Genomic DNA, 21,773 nt, shown 5'->3' with positions numbered 1-21,773 from the left:
TAATATAAGCTTTGTTTGAAAATACAATTGTTTTCATATATGTTTAAATTATTTATTATTCATAAATTATTCATTATTTTTTTATTACTGTTTATAAATTATTTTATTAATTTTTATAGATATCTTGACACGTTTTTAATATCCAAACAGCCCTAAATCGTTTTGCATATATGAGGTAAAAAAAGGTTGAACACTACTTTCTCCGATCCTCTTATTTTTTTCCCTCCGATTGAAAGAACCCATTTGAGCATAGGAAATTTCTTAATCTTAAATATTCAATTTTTTATAACATTTTAATAGCTATGTTTTAAATGAGCAATATTTTAATAAAAATAATTTATAAAAGCAATATTATTATTTTATAAAAATATTTTCATTTTAAAGCATGATCATATAAAATGTTATAACAAGACAAAAAATACTCTAGCCATAGAAAATTATATAAAAATAATCTTACAAAATAATGTTATAACTTAATATGATTCGTCAAATTATAAAATTACTTTTATTATAAAGTATATCTAATGAATCAGATGAAGTCATTTCAATTGTAAAATTAATTTTGTATGATTTTTATATAGTCTCTACGGCTAAAAAATAATTGTGGCTCTCATTATTTTTCTTAACCGAAGCATTCGGCTTGACCTGTCATTGCATTCTTATGTTAGGGGAGAGAATAACCTGCATCAAGGTATGGTCTAGACATTGGGAATTGTATGAGCAGTTACAGGTCATTATCAATTAATTATTTTTCATTATTAGTTATTTTTACTAACATTGATTGTTATCGCTAAATTCAAATAATTCATAAAAAATCTTAGTAAATATGTTCTAGCAGGCATTGAAATTTGAAAACCCCCATCCCACCCAATACAAAAGAAGGATAGACAAAAAAAAAGGGGGCGCATACACTTATTCACTCTTACGTACGTCCGAAAAAAGACATGCATGATTTTTACTCTTAATCACTACATGTATATAAAGAACCGAGAATAGAAAAATAGTTAAAACTTTATTACTTGCTATTAATACATGATAAGGTGCTAAGTAGTAAGTACCCACAATTCAAGTGTGGTGTACGTACGCAGACGCATATTATATATATCTAGGATCGATAGAGGCTTGCAGTGCCATCCCGGCCATTGCACATTTCCTTAATAAGGATAGTATCTAGTGCATTGTTGGTGGTGAAGTGTGATGCATGTGACCCGGACCACCAGGTGTAATCCTATCTCTAGTTGTGTCCGTCTCCGTGTCGGTCATTGCCCTCCTTTTCACGTCGATGTTCCGCTTCATCTTTGACAAGTGAAAGCCTAATTCACGCAAAACAGAACTGCCATTAATCCTTTTGAGCAAGGTCTTGCGCCCCATCTGTGCAGCTTCGAAGCCGCTCGCATGCGCAGATAAAATGAGCAGAATGATCAGTATGGAAACTTTCATGACGTTGAAGTTGGCCATTCTGATATTACACAAAGAAACTAGAAGAATATACGTGTTGCTAAAGTTGCAGGATTAGTGAGGTATCATTCTACGAATAGAGGCACAAATATATAGAGAGAAAATTCATGGGAAAAAAGTTTCCAAAGATCCCAAGGCTTATTAAACAATAATGATATGGCTTTTCAAGCTGACTAGGTCCAACGATGAATCATTGTCTTCTTTCTCAGTAAAGCCTTTGGCTTTTTCTAACACACGAATCCCATTTCCACAAATTTAAACGAAGAGAGCAGCTCGTCCCTCGTCCCCACTCGAGCACCAATGTGTCACATTGTTGTTCATAGATATCTTCTGATCCTTCCTATAAATTTTCTGTCCTCTTCTTTCCATTCGCAGTTATAGCTAGATTCGTGTCAATGCCTTGTCGTCCACTGCTGTGTACGTGTAAACTCTAATTGGGCAGTACTTTTGTCAAAAATAATAAAAGCTCACTATTTTTGTTTGATAGTGTTCATTTATAAGTAAAATCCCCACGGGCGTGCACTGCCCACTTGGATCGATGATAGAGAAAATCTTTCAACGTGTTGCTAATCAAAAATATATAAAACAGCTCGTCCCGTTGATCCTTGAATCGGCGTTATGTTGCTGTTTGTCTTGTTCTTAGTGCTTTTGTTTTTCTCGGCTTGTGCAGAATCCTAATGGATCTCTTTTAATTCCAAAGACGTATGCAGGACGTATGCAGGACGTCATAGGAAATATAACCTCGACAAAGACAGATAAAATTCCAATTAGAATTTAGAGGCCGAGTGAATTAATGATGGGATATGTGCTGCATGAACTTTCAAACTGCCAACCATTGATGCTTAGCAAATCATTTTTTGAGACTTGGCTAGTAAATCTTTCTTTTACTCTTGTCTACAGCCTACAGCCAAGAAAAAAAGAATATTTGTTTGTTTTGAAGGTTAAGAATATAATATAAATAATTAAATTAACATCTTTTCATCAGTTTAAATTTTTGGAATAAAAGATAATTTTACATGGTATCAGAGCAATGATTATGAGTTCGAATCCTAATATTACACTCTAGTACCCCATTTACTTGGTCCACATGTGAGGGAAGTATGTTAATAATATACTACAAATAATTAAATTGAATTCCAATATTCTACATGGCCCTTGAAAAGGATTTCTAATTGTTGATAAGTTATATACATCGTAGACCCATAAAATCTATGTTGGGGTGGAGATTGGTTTTGGAGCTGAAAATCGAGAAATAGAGAGTTTGCTCGACATGCGCTCGACTTGTGCTTAACCCATGAGTTCACTCAAGATGCGGTCGACAATAGGCTCGAGCGAAGCTCAACTTGTGAGTTCGCTCAAGTCTCGCTCGATAGTGGACTTGAGCAAGACACAAACCTTATAATACAGTTTTTGCCAGATTAGGATTTCTGGCACTGTTTACTATAAATATGTTATATTTGACTTGTTTTGTATGACTTTTAACATATTTTGAGAGAGAGCAATTGTCTAGTGAGTGCATATTATGTGAGAGAGCAAAAAGGCTTTAGAGAGCGTGAGTTGAGATTGAGTGATTGCAATCTCTTCTGGTTAATAAGGAGTTTTGCATCTCTGTGGACATAAACAATTTACCGAACCACGTATTGTGTGTCGTGTGCTTCATCGTGCTTGTTTTTACTTTAGTTTGCCATTGTTGGTGTGTGTGTGTTTTGCACAACAACTGGTATCAAGAGCCAAGGTTGGATTTGAAGGAGAATAATGGCTGGAGATAAAGTGAAAGCACCCTGGATTGAGAAGTTCGATGACACTAATTTTGGGTACTGGAAGATACAGATCAAGGACTATCTCTATGAGAAGAGGCTCAACCTTCCACTGTTGGGAAGAAGCCGGAGAGCATGTATGATGCTGAGTGGACCCTGTTAGATCGATAGGGTCTTGGAATTGTTCGGCTGACTTTGTCCAGAACAATGACACATAATGTCAGTAAAGAGATCAAAACCATGGCAGATCTCATGGTGACTTTGCCAGGTATGTATGAAAAGTCATCAGTGAATAACAAAGTGCACTTGATGAATAAATTGTTCAATCTGAAGATGTCAGAAGGTATGTCTGTGGCCCAACACTTGAATGAATTCAATACGATCACAAATCAATTGTCTTCTGTAAAGATTGAGTTCGAAGATGAAATCAGAGCGTTAATTCTGTTGGCATCGCTGCCAAATAGTTGGGAGGCCATGATGATTGTTGTGAGTAGTTCATCCGGCAAGATGAAACTGAACTATGATGATGTACGCGACATGATCCTTGCTTCAAGGGTACGTAGAAAAGACTTGAGCGAGTTCTCGGGTTTAGGATTGGTCCCGAATATTGACAATTGGGATAGAGGACATGACATGTCAAACTCCAAGAGTAGGGAAAGAGTAAGACGAGATCTAGGTAGCAGATTACGTGCTGGAGTTGTGGCAAGTCGGGTTATATTAAGAAAAACTACAGGAATCAAGAAAGTGTTGAGGATGATGCGGTGAATGTAGTAGCAGAAGAAATTCATGATGCCTTACTTCTTGCAGTACACAGTTCGATTGATGATTGGGTGTTGGATTTAGGGGGCTTCGTTCCATACACCTCTCATCGAGAAATCATGCAGAATTATATTGTTGGTGATTTTTGGAAGATGTATGCGGCTGATGGAGAGGCACTAGATGTAGTGGGAGTGGGTGATGTGCACATCACACTTCCAAGCAGGGGCGTATGGACTTTACAACAAGTCAGACACGTTCCAGATCTGAATAAAAGCCTTATCTCTGTGGGACAGCTTGATGACAACGGTTATACAGTAGTGTTCTCTAGAGGAGTTTGGAAGATCACTAAAGGTGCGCTGGTCTTAGAGCATGGTAAGAGATCTAACTCTTTGTATTTAACATTAGGATCCAATGATGTGAAGAGAAATACAAGAGTGCAAAAAGGCAGATTTGATCACGCGAAACATATGAATAAGCCAAAGGGAGTCAGCTTTGTCGTTCCTCATGGAAGCCTGAGAAAGTTGGCTGAGGTTGCCAAGATCGGTTTGAGACCGGATACTCCTGGTGCATTGGGAGTTTTGAGTCACCAGTGGATGTGCTGACTAAGGGCGATGTACATGGAAGACTGAAGTCAGGCTTGATTTTAGTGCATCTTTTGGCTTGAAGATGGGAGTTGTGAGCTGCAGAGATGATAGGGCTTGATTGGAAACAGTGGCTGGCATGTGGAGACCTAGTCTCTAAGTGGGAGATTGTTGGGGTGGAGATTGGTTTTGGAGCTGAAAATCATGAAAAAGAGAGTTTGCTCGACGTGCACTCGAGCGAAACTCAACTCATGAGTTCGCTCGAGGTGCGCTTGACAGTGGGCTCGTGCAAAACTCAACCCTTGAGTTCACTCGAGTCTTGCGCAAAAGTGGGCTCGAGCGAGACATGAACCCTAGCGTTCGCTCGAGTCCCGCTCGACACTCTGTTCGAGCCAATGTTGATTGGCTGTTCGCTCAACACCCCGCTTGAGCAAAGAACGTAGTTTTTACTAGATTAGGATTTCCAGCGCCGTTTACTATAAATATGTTATATTTGACTTATTTTGTATGAGTTTCAGCATATTTTGAGAGAGAACAATTATCAAGTGAGTGTAAATTGTGTGAGAGAGTAAAAATGCCATAGAGAGTGTGAGTTGAGATTTAGTGATTGTAATATCCTCTGGTTAATAAGATTTTTACAGTTCTATAGATGTAGGTAATTTGCCGAATCACGTATATTATGTGTCGTGTGCTTTATCGTGCTTGCTTTTACTTTAATTTACCATCGTTGATGTGTGTGTGTGTTTTGCACAACAATCTAGTGGCATCACAACTCCCGCAATGTTTTTTAATTTACATGCTAAAGAGAACGACCACCTACAATTAGATAGAGAAAGTTTTTTCATCCTAGAAATATTTCGAAATCAAAAAGAGGAGGCTAGGAAAGAATCATATATTAGTAAAGAATAAAAGATATATACTTCCATATGATTAACCAATATTGCAAGGGCTCTTGTTTTCCAATTTTCTTTTGTAAGATCCGAGCATCGAGGCCCCTAAGGGCTAAATGTCATGTGTTTTAAGATTTGGGAAAGAGAAGAAGAGAAAATAGTAATATAAACAGAGGTCCGGTTGTTTACACGAGTACCCTGACCCATTTCCTTCTTTTTCCCACTAGTTTTTGTCATTTGAAGTCAATACATAAGAAGTCAACGTTAGGGAATCTCTGGGACAATCAAACCTATGAAAGTCTTTAAAATAGTAATAAACTACGTGTTTAACCTTAATCAATGCTATAGAAATTAGGAGGTAATTAGGTGTTGGTGATAAAGTGGCTCGCAATTGGAATATCAAATTTGGAGTTGTGACCAATAATGAACTATATATACATGATAGCCTAGTCAACTAGTTATTAGATCAAAATCAAAAGATCAAAATTAGATACATAACTTCAAACAATATTCACAACAGATCAAAATGCAATAATAATAATATAAAAAAAAATCTCACAGCTAGCTAGTTATTTCTGAAATAATTAATATAATGATTCCCAGGCCAGCATGACATATTTTCGTTGATCATTGATGTCAGATGCAATAATATTTGAATTATAAGAATGAGCCAAAGAGTGCGTACGCAGTTGACTATAGAACAAATCATGAGGTTGACATGCATTACAAAAAGAGATCAATCCAGTGCCCGAATAGTACTGCACTAATTGACGCATACTGTTACATGGATTTCAACCTTAATTAAAATATTAGTCAGGCATGCAACCTGGAAGGGATCTCGCGCATGCCAATAAATAAAATAAAAATAAATAAAGTGGAAGTTGGTTTAATTACGTGCTCTTCTTTCATTCCCTTTATCTTAAAAATAAATATTATTCAACCAGCTTCTGCATGCAAATTAAGTACTATATATAGCACGTTATAAAGTGAAGCCATTCATTTATTTAGTGGTCATCTTTTAATAGCGCGCGACTTCTAATGGGCTTCGATCTTTCGGTTTTCTTCCGCTTAATCCATGCATGCATCTTTCTTTTATATACGTACCTTACGTACAGTTAAAAAAAAAAAAAAAACTCAAACGACAGATATATGATCATTTGGAAACGTCCATTAATACTAATTATACTACAAAAGTCATGCATACAAGCTTGCATGGTAACTTAGGATGATGAGAGGGTACTACTGTTGGTGGTTAATTGGTCGGGGGTGATGGGTTTCTATTGAGATTTTATATATTGAAAGTCTAGTATTTAGAGTGAAAAAAAAGATAGATATATGAAGTAAATTCAAGATAGATATATAGTTAGAAACTTTCGGACAGTACTATCAAATGCTCAATAAATATTATTTTAAAGCTCACTTCATATGTCTGTCGTTTTCTTATTCTCAATCTAGAAGGGATCATGGTAAACCTAAATAGACAAAGTGATGATGTGGGTCAGGACCGCCTGGACTCACTCTCTTGGGTTGGTTACTCTGGTTTTCGTTCGTATTCCCCAGCCCCTTTCGGGCGATTGTTTCTTTCGCCTCCGCCAGATTGGAGGCAGCTTGATCCAGTAATAAGGCTAGGTTCCTCCTGGTCTCTGTGGTTGGCCTCACGGGAGGCCGGCGTGCTTCGGTACTCCTGCTGGCACATACAAGCAGGACCAAGACAATGCACATGGCCGAGCACCTAAAACTTGGCATCCTGATCTTTATATATGGAGCTTTATAACATGCAGCTAATTGCTTTAATGGTGGTGAATTAACTGCTGGGGAGTTCAAACTCAGAGAGATTTTCGGTATTTATAGATGATCATCGTGATGAGTTCGTGTGGTACTCCAAGTTCTCCTTATGATCTAGATTTGCACGAAAACGTATGGCCGCCGCCAAACCAACCAGTAACTTTAGTGCACGGCCATTATAGACATGAAAACCACTTTCTCTTATTCATGATGTGATATATACACGTGCGCCGGCCAAACAATTTGAAAAACTATCTCCACATTAAAAGAGAGGTCTCTTTTAGGTTGGTTTAATGACATTAATCGGTAATAAATAAAAGAATCATCAGAAGGATATATAAACCCAATATTAAAGTCATGTGGTATCAATGCCATGAACGATATCCACCCGGAATTGGAAGTTGATGACTCGGCTACACTTGGAACTTTACGAATGAGTGACGAAAATCTATCCGGAAAGCACCTCTTTTGACAATGCCTAGTTCATAGATCATCATCCGTTAAATATTCCAGTGTCCACCAGACCTCACATGGATAAGCACTAATAATATCCCATAAAAAGAACAACTTTTGTGTTTGTTTTTAATGGCCAATTACACGATCATTCTTGTCTCATCTCATTTAATTATTATAATTTTTTTAAATTTTTATAAAAATAAAACAAATAATTTAATTTTTTAAAATTTTAAAATAAAAATAATATTAAAAATATATATTCTAACAATATTTTATTCAATTTTTAATTTTTATCTTACTTCATCTCATCTTATCTATAAAAATAAAATAAAGGAGTCCTTAACGTTTATCAACTTCTAATTATAAGCAATGATATCTACGCAATATATTTTACAACATATTTTATAATATATATTTTAAAATAAATATGTTTTTATAAAGTCACGTTATTTTTATAAAATATTTTATTAAATTACTTTTCATTTTAAAATATAATTATTTAATATATTAAAAAAAGTGACGTGTGTATCATTTTCCTCTAATTATATATAATTTGCTTGTAAGATAACCATGACTGCATTGTCAGCAGCTGATACTCGATCCTTGGCTGTCAATCTGTCATTAGTGATGCTGCGCGTGACTATTGGGACAGATATATATATATATACATATAATATGGATGAGTACGCACACGTACGTATTACGTATACATGATATATAAACGAGTTGTACGTTTGGATTAATTACTCGATAAGCTTAAATAAGATTAGGGTAATGCTGTGTCACTCAAGATCAATTCAGCCAAACTCAAATGCAGCTGTAATAATTTTGTTTTTTTTGATACGTTATATAGTATATATCTTTAACTTTATAACGAAAATGTTTTTAAGTATTTAAAAATATAAGGGGAACTCATGTGCTTGATCTATTGCATGTTGTTTGGATTTTATGAATATCATGATTATTGATATCGGCATATATATGTATATAAACCATATGATTTTATTTACAAAAACTCAAAATTTGTTTGTCAAAATTTATAAATTTATTAGGTATGATATAAATAATCTGATTTGTCAAAATTAAGTTGCTGAACAATTAAACTTGAATAATAAACGAGTTGTTTGTAAACATAAAATAAAACTTAAAGATAAGCTCAAACTTGACTTGTGTTACAATAAAAATAGAACAAACGTCAAAGTTTGACCGCCCACTACTTGCTTAAGTTCAACTAGTTACACCAAATATTAGGCACTATCTTCTTGTAGGACTGTTTCTATGTATATGTATATGTATGCATGTGTATGCAGCATGGATATATATATATATATATATATATGCACGTGCATGTGTGTATATATACATGTGTGAGTCGGGGGGAGATCTTTTTACAAGGGCCTCTCTGTAAGGGTTTTCATTCTCTCATGATAGCTGCCGCCGAGGGCCCCTTGGCCACCTCGGTGACGGCTCCTAGGCTACAATCGTTTGCGGAATTGGTTTAGGAATCTCCTCAACCGATTCCTGAGGTACTGGTGCCTTTTCGTGCTCCTAAAACTGTCGATGATGAAGTTTGTGTTTTATTCACTAAGGATGAAATTGATAAATCGATGGTGCCTTTTCGATTCTCTATTAGAGCCTTCATTCGTTCTAGATGGGGTCTCCTTAATTAGCCTAATGTATCGTCAATGCTAAGGCCACGTAATGTTTTCACCAGGATGTCATCTGAGGAGGATTTTGTTAAAGCATTGACGAGGGAGGCGACATATTGATGGAGTGATCTATCGGGTGTTTAAGTGGACGACAAAATTTTAGGAGGATAAAGAACCGGTTAATGTACCTGTCTGGATATCTTTACCAGGCCTTCTCCCGAACTTTTATCACGATTCATTCTTGCGTAGCATTACGGCTCCGATCGAATGCTATCTAAAACAGGATAACCCTACCAAATGTGTTACTCGTACTGAGAGGGCGCGGGTCTATATTGAGATGGATGTGCCTAAAGAGCCTTTGACAACATTTTGGATTTGTATCCCTAGACAGCCTCACAGTTTCTTGCAGGAAGTGAGATACGAGACGTTACCAGCATATTGCATGAAGTGTAATATGCAAGGACACTATCTAAGACATGCAAACAGATTGCTCAGAAAAAGGTAGGCAATCAGAATCCTAAAATTGATGGTGGGAAGGTGGATCAGAAATGGGTATGTAGAGATTAGAATAAAACACTAGCGGCTAAGGAGACTGTTCTGGAGCAAAGTGTTGTGATATTTCAAGAGGGTGAAACAAGCAATCTAGTGATTTTTCAAGAGGGGCAAACTAATCGAACAATGAATATCCTGGAAACAGAATCGAATCCGGTTGATAAGATGAGTGTCTTAAGAAAGGAAGTGGAAATCATTGATGGTGAAAGTATGCTCATGCAGAGTCCTGTTATTGAGGTTCAGGCCATGCAAGTGGAAAAATCTGTTGTTGTGCTTACTGAGGTTGATGGTTCTGATCACGATGGAATGAATATTGTTGTGATGGCGGAGCCTCATGAGTTCCAGGAGCCAATGTTCGTTCTGAGGTCTTCTTGGGCTTTGCTAACGTGGTGGAGCATGGGTTGATTGATAGGGATTGTAATAACGAGATTCTGATGGGGCCAAAGGATCTTGATGTCAATTTGCCTAATTTATTTGAAAGAGAAGATGGTGAAATTCAGGTTTGTTCGGAGTCAGAAACAAATAGATCCTTACAACATTTGGCTAAAGGGAAGGATTGCGTCTCAGATTTAGAAGTACAAGTAGAGACGGAAACTCAATGAAAAAAGGCAGTTGAAATCAGGGGTTCTTCTAGGGTTTAAAGCAAACCATCCAGACTTGATCTATGATGAGTTCATATTTATTTTGGAATGTGAGAGGCTTGGGTATGTCGAGAACTAGACTGAAGAAATTACTTGTGAAATTGAGTCCGAAAGTCCTAATGCTTGCTGAACCTATGGTGTCTCATACTCGCATTCAGGTATGGAGAGATTGGTTTAACTTTGATGATTGTGCTTCAAATGAGGTTGTTGGTGGAAAACTATGGTTAATGTGGAAAAACGATACTAATCTGGTAGTGCAAGCCATGGGAGATCAGTTTATTACTGTGAGAATGTTGGAAAATTCTAAACCTATTTACGTGACTTTGGTATATGCTAAATGTTATTATCAAGATCGTAGAAGGTTATGGAATGATTTAAAAGCTACTGATACGCATAATTTGCCATGGAATGTTGTGGGTGATTTCAATATCATTAGAAATGATAGTGAAAGAAGTAGGGGGAGGCCTAAAAGCGCAATGGCAATTGATGATTTTAATAATTCTGTTGATGTATGTGGATTAATGGAGATGCAATTTAATGGGATGTCGATGTCGTGGTGCAATGACCATAGTAATTTTACCTGAAGCTGGGCTCGTCTGGACTGTGGTTTTTGTAATGCTTTGGGTTATGCTAAGTATGCTGAAGCTCACTTGAAATACTTGGCTCACACGTCATCTGATCACACACCAATGCAAATTACGTTGGTAGGGAAAGAGGTTCCTTACGACTTTCCATCTTTTAAGTCTAAGCAAACGTGGACTTCATGTTAATTATTTTTTGACTATGTTTCTAAGGCGTGGGCAGTAGAAGTATCAGGTTCAGCCTTTTTCATACTTGTTGCTAAGCTTAAGTCCTTAAGAGCTGCTCTTAAAGTTTGGAATAAACATGTATTTGGGCAGACATATGTGAACATTACACGTCTAGAATCACGTATTGAGGAAATTGAGGAAACTCTACCGCGCTCTTATTCTCAAGATGATGAGATGGACCTCATTGCATAACAGCTAGAGCTTAAGGTTTGGTTGGGTCGAGAGGAGCTGGGGTTATCGCAACAGGCTAAGCAGCATTGGTTACCCAAAGGTGAAGCTAATTCTGGTTTTTTCCGTGCAGTTAGTAGGCGTAATCATAAACAAGTGAAGGGGATGCAACTTTCTGATAGTACAATTCTTAATGCTCTGGAACAAGTGCATAATGGAGCCTTGTCTCATTTTAAAAATTTTCTGAAGGCTAGGCCAATTGGTGTCATGCCAAACTTGGCTAGACTAGTGGAAAAGGTGGTGACTAAGTTTGATAATGCTGAATTATGTAAAGTGCCATCTCAACAGGAAGTTAAGGAGGTTATTTTCTCTATTTCGATAGATAGTAGTCCGGGGCCCGATGGTTTCGGTTTGGAGTTTTATCGATTGTGTTGGCATATTATTTACAAGGAGGTTGTTGAGGCGGTGGCATAATTTTTTAGTGGTGCTATACTTCCAAGGTTTTACTTGGCCTCCTTTTTGGTATTAATTTCAAAAATTCCTAATCCTAACAGATTTGACAAGTTCAGACCAATAAGTTTATGTTCGGTATTTTATAAGGCATGCTCTAAAATTTTGTTAATCATATATCTTCAATATTAACCAAAATTATTTCGCGGGAACAAGGTGCTTTTATTCAAGGTCGAAGTATTTTTGAAAATATTAGCTTAACTCAAGAGATAATACATGGTTTAAATAAACCATCTTATGAGGGAAATGTTGTGATGAAGATCGATATGGCCAAAGCATATGATAGTATTGATTGAGACTTCCTTATACATGTGTTGTGCTCTTTTGGATTCTCAGAGTCGGTCTGTGGGATTATTCGACAATGTATTACTTCTCCTTGGTACTCGGTAGTAATGAATGGTATTCCTAAAGGATTTTTCAAGGAATCAGGAAGATGATTAAGACAAGGAGATCCGTTATTGCCATATTTATTCATACTTGTGGTGGAGATCCTTTATAGGATGTTAAAACAGCAGGTTGCATTGGGGAAGATTGTTCTGTTTTATCATCCGAGGGGAGCTCCTATTATTTTCCATCTACTTTATGCGGATGATATAATGATATTGGCAAGTGGTGGAAAAACATCTATGAAGGCTATCTCGAAAATTCTAAAGCAATATGGTGAATGGTCGGGTCAAGTAGTGAATAAGAGGAAATCCTCTATCAATTTTTCCAAAAATGTGTCCCCATCGAGACGTCGAATGATTTTACGTTTAACTGGTTTTAGTGAAGGGGAATTTTCGTTTAATTATTTGGGTGTTCCAATAGTTTCAGGAAGACTTCGTGTGGTACATTTTGAAAGAATTATTAACAAAGTTCGGGATCGAATAGAGGGATGGAAGGCTAGATTATTATCTACTGGTGCTCGCCTTCTGCTGTTAAAGCATGTTTTGCACAGTATCCCTATTTATAGCCTTTCTATTTTACACACTCCTAAAGTGGTGATGGATAAATTGAGGAGGCTTATGAGCACTTTCTTTTAGGGAGTCAGAGATGGGAAACTGAAGAAAAAATGTAAGGCATGGGATGAACTTTGTAGGCTGGTGTTTCCGGGGGGGGCATTGGTCTACGTAACTTGCATGAGGTGTAGAATTCACTTCATATGAAACTGGTCTGGAATTTACTATAGGGTAATTCGATTTGGTCAAAATTTTTTCTTGCTAAATATGTAGGACCAAAACATATTTCTAGTGTGGACCCTTCAAAAGGTTCAAAATTCTGGAAACTAATATTGCATAATTTGCCGGGAGTGCAATGGTATGCGAAGTGGAAGGTCAGAGATGGAAACTTATCTTTCTGGCAGGACAAGTGGTCTTCTGATGGCCCGCTTATAGATCAACAGGAGGTTAGAGATTCACCGAATATTTTATTATCAGATTGCAAGACAGAAGCGGGATGGAAGGTTGAAGCATTTGATCGCCTAGTAGGGATGGAAAAGTCGGAACATATTATAGAAGAACTGGGTAGAGTGAAACAGGGGAGAGATGTGCTCATTTGGCTACCGAGTGCTCAAGGAAGCTTCTCCACCCATTCGGCATGGGATTGTATTCGAACCCGTGCTCGTAAACTGTCGTGGGTACATTGGTTGTGGCATCCTGCAGTACCAAGGAAAATGTCTTTAATTATGTGGAAGGCTCAAAACAATTTTCTACCTGAGGATGATCGAGTTCACAGAGCAGGAATCCAATTGGCCTCAAAGTTTGATTGCTGTAGTGTTGGGAGATATGAGGACCAGAACCATATTTTGGCACTAGGGTCTTTTGCAGAACAGAATTGGCGCACTTGTTCTATAAAGCTTAGAATGCCTTTATTGGAAGGCAAAACATGGAAGGAAAAAATAGAAGTTAGTATAGGCGTGCAAAGCAGTCCTCACAGAGTGGTCAATTAATTGGCCTTTTGCCTTGTATTATTACTTCGAGACTATGGACTCGATAGTGTACATCTAGAATGGAGGGTAAGCAGGAGTCTATCCAATCGGTTTGGACTTTGATTACATATTGGTTGGCTTTAGTAGGAGAAAACCTTAAGGTGTCCTCCAACTTTTCTAGACGGGGTGAGGAGATTTTGCTGTTATTTAATATCCATGTTAAGAAAAGAAAGTTTATAAACTCTAAAATAATGCAGTGGACGAAGCCTTAGGAAGGTTGTTATAAGTTGAATGTTGATGGCAGTTCACTGGGGAATCCGGGTGCAGGAGGGGCTATCAGAGATTATAAGGGGAATTTGATCTCTGGTTTTGCTATAAATACTCGTATACAATCAAATAATTTTGCTGAATTTATGGGTTTGCTCCAAGGACTACGCATGGTGAGATTTTTGGGTTTACAAAGGGTAGAAATTGAGATGGATTCGAAGTTAGTAATAGATTGGTTGAAGAAGAAAAGGTGTGGCCTTTGGTATTTGGAAGACTACTGGGAGGAGTTGTTAAGGTTACTTGATGGTCTGGTTTTCCACTTTCAACATGTTTATAGAGAATGCAATTCTTTGGCTGATGGCTTTGCTCGTTTGGGTGCTGATGGTGTTAATAAAACATGGAATAATAGCTCAAATTTACCTCGGTTTCTTAGGGGTATTTTCCGTTTGTATAGAACCAGATGCTCTTCTATTAGATCAATAACGTGTTATGGGTAGAGACTTGGTATTGGATTGTTTTGTTTTGGTTTTTTTGTTGGTTCATTTGAGTTTAAAAATTGTAATCACGGTTTTCCTACGCCGAAAGTGGAGTTTTTTAATAAAATTGGAGAGAGATTACTCTTGGACATGTGATCCTAACTCTTTCTTAAAAATATATATATATATATATACACATATATGCATACAATACTTGAAAGAAGCCTCCTCCGCATGGACAGAATTAGTCTACCTTATCTGCGGATATCGTAAAGGTTTTTCCTTGGTAACCGTTTCTTGGTTTTACTGTCTTATTTCTCCCAAATATATGTGCTTTTGTTTCTCTCTTGCAGGTTTTATCTTGTCTAGCCCTGTTATGTTCCTTCCTGGTTTTCTCTTTTGCAGGTTCCTTTCTTGTACTGCTTCGACTTGTACTGTTATGATATTTGTTTTGTATCCCGAATGGTTTAGTTTTACGATGCCTGGATTTTGGTATCTTGTGTACTTGTATCTCCTAGGTGTCTTGTTGTAACCATGGTTTTCCTCCGCCACAAGTGAGGACAATCAATAAAATTTAGAGTACCGTCCTCTTCTCTAAAAAAAAAAAAAAAAATACAATACTTGAAAGCTAACCTTGGGCACACTACTTAGTGTGGCATGCACCATCCATTCATGTAAAGATAGTTAAAAATTAGAGAAATAATATTTGTAGTTTTAGGATGTGCAAGTGCCGTATATTCATTTTAAAAAAAATAAATAAATATTAGACTCATGTAATAAAATTATTTTTAATAATATTAGGCCTTGCTGTTTTCTTTTTTTTTCAAAGAGAACACAATGAGTTACACATTCTGTATCTAGTATTACTTTAAAAATTAATATTTTAAATGTTTGCCTTAAGTCTTCATCAAAATTCACTTTTCTCAAAAATTTTGACAAATTAATCCCAACTTCAATTCTTCCATCTCAATGCAGTACGTCACCTTCTTCCACCGTGAGTAGCTCCTATATTATGTATCGACTCCTACACTGTGATTCTTTTTATCTTTATAATTTTGGTTAAGTACAGCTAGCCTTAAACTTTTTGCTGTTTATAAATTTAATTTAAGCATCTTTTTTTTCTTAATTGGGTGGTTTGTCGTGGGCTGTGCGTACGTCGCTTAGTAAAAGATAGAAATTAGGTCTCGAGTTTTCACAGATAAATAATTCTCCCATTTTGTGAAAGCTTCTCGTTTCTGTTGTTGGTATTTTTTAATAAATAATTTTTATTAATAACATTTCTTTTAGGAGGTCATAACCGTTGGTTTCCATCAATTGAAGTTTTGCAGCATTTTTTACAGCTTAAACGTTCGTGTTCATTAAGGCATTCATTGGGAATAAAATCTGGCAGCTTTAATTCTTTTATTGCTCATTGTTACGGTATTTTTCTAACCAAGCCGTTTGAATTATTTTCTCTCTTTAATACTCTTTTTTACCGGCTCTTTGTTAATGGTGTAATAAGTTAGCTAATTGGCTGCTATTAGTACCATTGATGGCCAACGATTTTTTTTTTTTTTTTTTTGTCAGTTTCTTTTTCATTGATTGCCCAGTTGCCAGATGGAGGAAAACGACTATTCTTTATTTAAATGGTTGAGCTTATTTGAGTGAGGGGATTCATCTAGTATTATTTTCCATTTGAGTGAGGTGTTATTTTATAGAGAAAAATTTTTAGAGAGACTAAAAAGAGGATTACACCTAGATAATTTTAAGAGTATTTCTACATAAAAGAAAAATATTTTTTTGGTAGAGCTTTGAGCTCAATCACTTGTGTGGCTATACGACGATCAGTTGGGTTGTTGTATCCTGGAAGAGTCAAGTTAAAAGGAGTTCTGTTGCACTGGTTAATTTGAGATTTTATACACCGTAGAAGGCTTGAATCTTCTTAAAGAAAGTGAGATTTCTGTGCCTCAGTCTAAACTGATTTCGTTTTAATTTTAATTTTTTTGTAATTTCTTTTATATTATTACGTATTTCACAAACATGTGTAAATTGAATTCTAGGGTGAATTAGTGATTAGTATTGTAATTCGTTTTGCAGTTCTCTATAATAAAAAATAATTAATTAATTAGTGGATTTCTCATGATCTTTATTTTTTGGCTCCGCCTCATGATGATGTGTGGATCTCACGTTGAGGGAGTCATGCAAATTTTGGTATTGTCGAGAACGACTATTTTGTGTTATAATTTTATTATTATGGGGATCTTTTAATTATTGCATAAATGTACACATAGCATAAAAATAATCCTTAAGATGAACTAGATATCTATATCTATATAGATTCTTACATTAACAGTCCTTTCGGAAAACAGTACTAATTGAGAGTTTAAAGACTTTTAAAAAATGATGTACGTTAAGAGCACTGATCATCTTATATACGTGAGGCTTGAGACAACATTGTTTAGATTCTAGGGCTGATCTTAATATACATACATCTTCTCGCAGGGAATACAAAAATTAACGAAGGCTTTATGAAAATAGAACTTAGGGTAAAAATACACAAACTCCCCTAGTCTAGCACCCAATTTGTAATTACTCTTCAAATTATCTATTTTGGCAATAAAGTTCCTAATCTTCCATATACCTTTTAATATGTGTGTGTATATATACACACGAGTCCAACTACGGGAAAAAAGTAAAACTTGCAAATTACTACTACAAGAAAAACGATTATATGTGACTACTAATTTGCGTTGAAAATGATTATTTAGTATCAAAATGAGTTCATTCTCATTACAAATAATAATTTTTATGATAAATAATTTATCATAAGTAATTGTTTTTCTTTGTAACGAATAAAGTCCAAAACTAGGCGCATACATTTCGTTCACAATTAAGCGGTTAGAATTAGGACTGTTCAGCCGACCCGATCCAACCTGAAAATTCATTGTTCCGACCGACCCGATTCCAATGCACTTCCGAGTACCCGATTATCCGTTCGGCCGATTACCTGACCCGACCCGACCCGACCCGACCCTGATTTCGGAATACCCGATTACTCGATTTTTTTTTTGAAATAAAAATAGAAAGTTAAGTTATTTTGATCGTGTAAGTTATTTTGATCCACTACATTTCAATGAGAAAAAATCTATTTACAATGAGAAAAAATCCACTACATTTCAATGAGAAAAAATCCACTACATTTTGATTTTATCTAGAAAAATAGAAAATTATTTTGATTTTGAGTCACTAGAAGAAAGATCTTTAAATGCTTTTCAGTTTCGTAGACATTTTGATTTTGAACGGTAATAATATTGTCTGGAAGCACCCAATGCGATGCTTCGACATGAACATGGGATTGGTCAAGAGGTATTTGAAATCTCCCATTTTTCGCTAGTCCCAAATGGGGACACTTCTATCTGTATGCATTGCATGTTTCTCTAAGTAAAAAATCAATTCTTTTTGTTAATTAATCAAAAAGAAAAATCCAACTGTTTATATCAAAAAGAAAAATCCAACCAAAGGCGACTTTAAGTAATCTTCAATCGACCTCATTTAAAATATTCTTCAAAGTTATCTCTACATGAAAAAAAAAATTATGTTAAAACTTAAACATATACTTAATTGAAAAGACTATGAAAATAATTTTACCAGTTTCTAACTTGTAGCTTTCAGCATCCTCCATTACATCTTGAGAGTCATAATTAATGGAGGGAGCCATTAACCAGTTTTGTGTGCAGATAGGAGATTCAACTATTGTTAGGGCCAATGAACTACGAAATGAATCTAAGACACGACCTCCAACGCTCAATGCCAACTCAGAAGCAACAGTAGATATGAGAATAGCTAACACATCTCGAGCCATATTGGCAAGGATCGGATATCTGATTGAGTTTACCTTCCACCATAGTAGAATGTCAAAGTCGGGTGCCGATCCTTCAACACTTTTCATGAAATACTTATCCAATTCTGATTTAGACTCTACCGCAACCTTTGATGCTTGATATTGTTCAAACATACTTAATATATCATCCGCATTATCATAAGAAGTGTTGCTTTGGGTCTCACCAACACTTGATTGGCCCCTACTTGAACCTACACTGAATTTTGAATATTGCTTATACATCCGCTCAATCATCCTTCTTAACCAATCAACAAGTTCAGATGCTCGATCAACCCCAAGAATATTTCTAAAACAAAACTTCAAAACTTCCAACTTGAAGCACGGATCAAGCATAGATGCAATAAACAACATTTTGTTTAATTTCTCAAAATCCCCCCAATACTTGTCATATTTCAACAACATCCTCTCCGACATGGTTTTCAACATATTACTCTCACTCATAGAAAATTTGTTCAAATGATTCATAGAAAATTTGTTCAAATGATTATAAATTGCAAATATTTTTCTAATGAACAAATTTGAAGTTGCATAAATTGAGCCTGAAACCTACAAAGTCGTATCATAAAAAAGATTCAAAAATTGAACAAAAACCTTAATAGTTTCCCAATCATGCAAAGTTGATATTCCTTGTCCAACCTCACATAAATATGGGCCAAACTCATTGTCTTCATCTTGCATCATGTCAAATGCCGCATAATATTTGAGAGCCGCACTCAACATTAGATATGTTGAGTTCCACCTAGTTGGAACATCAAGACAAAGAAGCACACCACCCAAAATACGCATGACTTGAACTTATTAAGTCTTGCAGGGGAAGACTTCACATATTTAACTGCATTTCAAATCTTGACAATTGATTTATCAACTTCTTTCAATCCATCTTGGACAATAAAATTCAAAATATGTGCACATCTTATATGCATAAGTTCATTCTCTAATACCATACAATCCCTAAGTTTGGCAACTTTCCTCAAATAATCGATGGCCGTAGTATTTGATGATACATTGTCGACTGTGATTGTAAATATCTTCTTTATGCCCCATCCAAGTACAGATGACTCAATCTCTTTTCCTATTGTTATTCCTTTGTGATCAGAAACTTTCTTAAAATCTATAATCCTCTTATGCAAGATCCAATCATCATCAATAAAATGGGTTGTTATGCACATATAGTTAAGATTTTGAATGGATGTCCACATGTCAGTAGTGATGCAAATCTTATAATCAGATGTCATGACCATATTCATCAACTTATCTTTTTCTAACATATACATTTTCATACAATCTCGCATAACAGTAATGCGAGAGGGGATTGGAAATCTAGGCTCAACTACAGCCATAAAGTCTTTAAAACCTTGCTTTTCTACAAATCTAAACGGTAGCTCATCCATGATTATCATTTTAGCTACCGCTGATCGTATTTTTTGTTCATTGTACTTGGCAAGTCCAACACTAGGACTACTAGTTGTACCATCCACCCCCATCTTTCTAGTCCCGATCGTTTTTTATTGGGGGTTATCCCTTCCAACTCCACTAGCATTAAAGACTTTACATGTCTGATGATGGTACTTCAAGGATGAAGTACCTTGTTTTTTAGGATGACATAATAAAATCTTACCATAATAATCGCATGAGGCTTTGGGCTCATTGGGATCCTCAACATCCTCAATCCTCGTAAAGTGTTGCTATACATCTGATCTGCCTCGTTTTCTTGTGATGGGAGGGCGAACTTGAGAACTAGTTGTTGGGAGAGAGCTATCCAAAGTTGGAGGTAGAGTGCTATCCAAATGAATCATATTGGGCATTGATTCAGACCCAGATGAAAGTATAGCAACACTATGTTCTATAAGGTTCAACTGCAATTTGAGATAAATTATGTTATGATCCATCTGCACGTGAAAGATACCAAATTTCTACGTTAAGCTATTTTGTCAAAACAAAGTCATTAGCTATGGCAACTAAAATAACAACAAATTAAAATGGGAGCTAGCCAACAAAAAAAACTCTTATCAAAGACAATTGCCTATTCCTTTAAACAAAGCAATATTCAGCAATTGGTCATAATCCAAGCACCCTTTTGGTACTGAACAGATCTTTCCAAATCCCCTGAAATTAAAATTAGTACATATCCCTTTTCTTCAAAACCACCTTGCTAAACCTTCTCCCATAACCAAATCTTAGCACCTCCAGTTTTAGAAGACTTCTTCAGTTTTAGAATCCATTGCAACCATCATTTGCATTAAGGCTTTGTTGAGTGGAGGGATCAAGTCTAACATTCAGAAAGCTGCCTCCGGGTGGACAATGAACAGCTTAAAATGTTGGAAAATAGTAGCTAGCACTCCCACTATGTTTGAAACTATCCACAAACACGAATTCAAAGAAAACAATATGAAACCAGTAATCAGTCAACAATTTTAGATGAAAAATGCTGATTGATAGATGTAGATACCAATTCTATAGGGCCGGGCATATAACTGTTCAAATAAATATGTCTTCTACTAACCCATCAATGTTGAGAAGTAATTTTGCAGTTGCCCTATGAATGTGCTCTACAAGAAATGGCACAGCATCCATACGATAAAACCCAAATGTATTTTTTAAGATCATCTTTAGCCAAAGTGCAGATATTTTTACTCAAAAAGAAGTAAGGAAATGTCAAAATATTTAACTCAACCAAATGAAAACACAGAAATGTGGGAAACAAAAGAAAATGTGAGTAGAATCAGCAAAAGAAAAAAAAAAATTATCACTAAAAAAATGAGAAAATGACAAAAGAGGAAATCTAAAAACTCAAACAAGTAGACAAAAACGATTAGACACCCACAGAAACCAAAAACACCCACAAAACACCCAAAAATCCTACAAAAACACCCAAAAATCCCACAAAAACACCCACAGGCCACAGTAACCTTACCTTTGATGGTCGTATAGTGAGTGCGAGCTGCGAACTGCGAGCTGCGAGTTGCGAGAGAGAGCGGGAGTTGCGAGAGAGAGTGAGAGCAGGAGAGCTTCGGAGTTGCGACAGAGGGGCAGAGGTTTTGACGTGCGGGAGAGGGTCGGGTGAGGATTTTGAGTTTTTAAAACGGGTAACGGGTGATACCCGGCAAAAGAAGGAAACGGGTCGGCTAATTCCGGTACCGATTTTATGTGCAAACGGGTCGGTTCGGGTCGGGTTCACGGGTTTTTGTTCAGCTCTAGTTAGAATAATATGAGCACTGATCGGTACATG

General features: G+C 36.2%; 1 long non-coding RNA gene across 1 annotated transcript; it reads left to right on the top strand.

Moving 5' to 3' along the window:
* Positions 1–13,085: 13,085 nt before the first annotated feature.
* Positions 13,086–13,409, top strand: LOC121267616. Its single transcript, XR_005941050.1, has 2 exons — positions 13,086–13,184; positions 13,358–13,409. It is a non-coding gene; the product is annotated as an uncharacterized LOC121267616 (long non-coding RNA).
* The last annotated feature ends 8,364 nt before the right edge of the window (positions 13,410–21,773 follow it).

Source organism: Juglans microcarpa x Juglans regia, chromosome 5S, assembly GCF_004785595.1.
Source record: "Juglans microcarpa x Juglans regia isolate MS1-56 chromosome 5S, Jm3101_v1.0, whole genome shotgun sequence".
NCBI lineage: Eukaryota > Viridiplantae > Streptophyta > Magnoliopsida > Fagales > Juglandaceae > Juglans > Juglans microcarpa x Juglans regia.
Note: the sequence above shows the minus strand (reverse complement) of the source record. Positions and strands in the feature narration are given on the sequence as shown.